This window comes from Magnolia sinica, chromosome 5 (assembly GCF_029962835.1).
Source record: "Magnolia sinica isolate HGM2019 chromosome 5, MsV1, whole genome shotgun sequence".
NCBI lineage: Eukaryota > Viridiplantae > Streptophyta > Magnoliopsida > Magnoliales > Magnoliaceae > Magnolia > Magnolia sinica.
In genome coordinates this window covers 18,167,290-18,170,613 of record NC_080577.1, presented here as the reverse complement: position 1 = coordinate 18,170,613, position 3,324 = coordinate 18,167,290, and the positions used below count along the sequence as shown (strand labels likewise).

Here is a 3,324-nt window from a genome sequence, read left to right as displayed (position 1 = left end):
ATTGCTAGGAAGCTGCAGTGATTATGACACCCAGTGGACCACACCAAAGGAAGCTGCAGTGATTATGACACCCACAGTTGAAACCTGTATTAGGGCCACTGTGATGTTTTTTTACCATCCAATCTATTAATAAGGTCATGTAGGCGTGGATGAGGTGAAAACACAAATATAAGCTTGATCCTAAACTTATCCAGCTCCTAAGAACTTTTTAACGGTGGGCGTTCAATCCCCACTTTATAGCCCACTTAAGACTTATACCTGCCTATATTTTGCATCATACATTAAAATGATTTGGAAAAAATGATTAATTGCGTGGATAAAACACTTACATCACTGTGGGATCCACGGAGCTCTGCCTGGACGGATTACCGTTCTGGTGGGGGTAGGACGCAATCCGCATCCGTTGGCTGGGAAACGGATTGGCTACTCCCCCTGGCACCAGCCAATGGCCGATGGTCGGTGCTCTTAGGGCCCACAATGATGTATGTGTTTCATCCATGCCGTCAATCTATTTTTACAAATCACTTTACAGTACGAGACCAAAAATGAGCTATATCCCACTCTCAATTGGACCATATTACCAGAAACAGTGTTGAATGAGCCTCGACCATTAAAAACATTTTGGGGGCCATAAAAGTTTTGGATCAAGCTGATTTTTGTTTTTTCCCTTCATCTGGGCCTCAATGACCTAATAAATAGATTGGATGTCAAATAAACAGTACAGTGGGCCTTAGGAGGATTTTAATGGTGGATATCCAATCAATATTATTTTCACCTGGTGTGATCCACGTAAGATATATATACCTCTCATTTTTAGGATCAAACCCTAAAATGATCTTTAAAAATGGATGAAACATATACATCATGGTGGGTCCCACAGAGCACCGACCACCAGCCACGGGGCTGGTGTCAAGGGGAGTGGCCAATCCGTTTCCCGTTAGCTGTAGTCATTGGCGATGACGCGGACCAATGAGAAGCGACGGCAATGAATTTTGGTGTGCATTCACCACGGACGATCCGCGCTCAAAAGTTTGCTTGTATGAGCATCATATTCAGTACACCATCGATGCATAAGAAAACTGTACTCGTTCAACCAATGGTTCAAATCAAGTGGGCCCATGTAATCCAATGGAGTAGATCTGTGTCTGATCACCACCGTTGGACCTGATTGGCAACCAGTTGGATCTACCAGTCACGTCATATATAGTGGAAAAAGAAAATTCATACCTCAGATTTCAACATAAAGACATAAATGCCATCGACTTGACCGATGACACCAAGACCCACCATCAATGCACAAGAAAACTCCGGTTGCAACCAAAGGTTCAAATCAAGTGAGAGCATGTTGATCACCACCGTTGGACTTGATCCGCCCCCTACTGGGTCTAACATAGTTACGGGTCTAACATGGTTACATAGAAAATGAAAATTCATACATAATATTTCAACAGAAAACATGAATGCCGTTGACTTGACCCATGACACCAAGAGCCCAATGCATAGAAAAACTCACAGGTCCACCAAATATTCAAATTAGGTGGGCGCATGTAATCAAATTAAGTAAACCTACGTCTGATCACCATTCATTCCTGATCCACCATGCTATAAATGCACAAAGGACTTGTCATTCCCGTAACTCCACAAGGCAGGATTTCACCATGGAGTACTCAATCTCTTTAGCCCGTCTGGTTCTTATTGTCATATGTACCGTTGCACTGCTCATCGGGGTCATGCCTTCAGTAGGTAAGAACTTAATCCACACCCAACTAATAGTCAGGTTTCCTTTCTTTTTCTTTCCCATATTTTTCTTAATTAGCTGTCTGTTAATTGAAACATTACATTGTTCACTAGGGGCGGACACTCCCAAGCCTCGCACGTGGAAACGACCATACTTACCACCCCCTCCGAAAGTCACACGGCCTCCAACAATACATCCTTAGTGTAATCCATGTTGTGATCACTAAAGCCTTTTGGTTGTATGCAAAATTCAATTCAGCGTATGTAATCTTTTTAAGAACCATTTCTTTCCAGTAAACCTTACCTTTCCTTTTAAGCTTGGGATTCTGAGTGTAGCTATTGCATCAATGGCCTTGAAGCCCTCTTGATTATGACCATTCGTAGTGGAGAGCAAGAAATCCCCACAATTGTTTGGTAAATAAGATGTTTAAAACAATTTTTAAATACCATCAATATATATATTTTTTAAATAGTATTTATTTTCTAAAGTTAATTTTCAACAATACAAATGGATAGATTGATGTGGATTAGGGCCTGTTTGGGAGCCTGGATTTGGAATTCTTATGCTGAGTTTAGTGTACTGGATTTAGAATTCCTATAATCTATAAAAGTAGTTGTGCATAGTATATTTACAAGGATTTGAATTTAATTATTAAATTAACTTTAATATCTCTAATTAGTATACATATGTAATGTTTGACACAAAGGTTATAATAAGCCCGCTGAAATATATACTTTGCCCCAAAATAATGAGTTTCCAAGTCTTAGATGGACCAGAAGCACATCACATCCGAGTGATTCCAACAATTTTTTAGTGTTGATTTACATGAACAATGTTTGTATGGCACATATTATCTTATTAAAGTAATTATAGTAATGAAATTGATAATGTAATTGTTTTGGGATATTATCAGTGGGCCATATGCTCAATATATTAGTAGTCTAGCGACACGCATGTTATACATGCAACTCTTAAAATGATTTTAGATGTAATCCTAGGTTTCACCTTGGATTTCAAACCCCTTTGAGGTGAAATTCCTGATTACCTTATCGTGCCAAACATATATATATATATATATATATATATATATATATATATATATATATATATAAAGGGATTTAAAATCCCATCAAATCCCTCTAAATATATGGTCCTAACCATTTCCTTTATTGTTTTAAAATTGAAGATCCGACCATTAGAATGATGGCTCCAAGTATACAAAATGGGATTGGCATTCAAGCAAAAATGCTCGAGGAAATACAAGAAATGCTCGAGACTCCACAACATGGAAGAGCATAGAACCAAAGCAATTGCAATCCACAAGATAATTAAATCTACTTTAATTTTCCATTAATGCCCTAAAATTATTTGGAAAAGGAATGGACAGGGTGGATACAGAACACAGGTGGGCACCATAATAACTGTGGCACTGTCTTGGGTGAGGCCGGGGTCTCACCTAATCCACTCTCTTGGTGCAGCACATTACATGCTAGGAGAAGAAAATCCGGAGTGTTGACGTGTCAAACTTCTCTGTATGCCTCATCACCATGCATGTATCAGATTCATGCTGTCCATTCATTCTTCCA

The 3,324-nt window shown here is 39.1% G+C and overlaps 1 long non-coding RNA gene across 1 annotated transcript; it reads left to right on the top strand.

Moving 5' to 3' along the window:
* The first annotated feature begins 1,433 nt into the window (after positions 1-1,433).
* On the top strand, positions 1,434-2,053 carry LOC131245622 (uncharacterized). The gene is made up of 2 exons (XR_009170927.1): positions 1,434-1,743; positions 1,852-2,053. It is a non-coding gene; the product is annotated as an uncharacterized LOC131245622 (long non-coding RNA).
* The last annotated feature ends 1,271 nt before the right edge of the window (positions 2,054-3,324 follow it).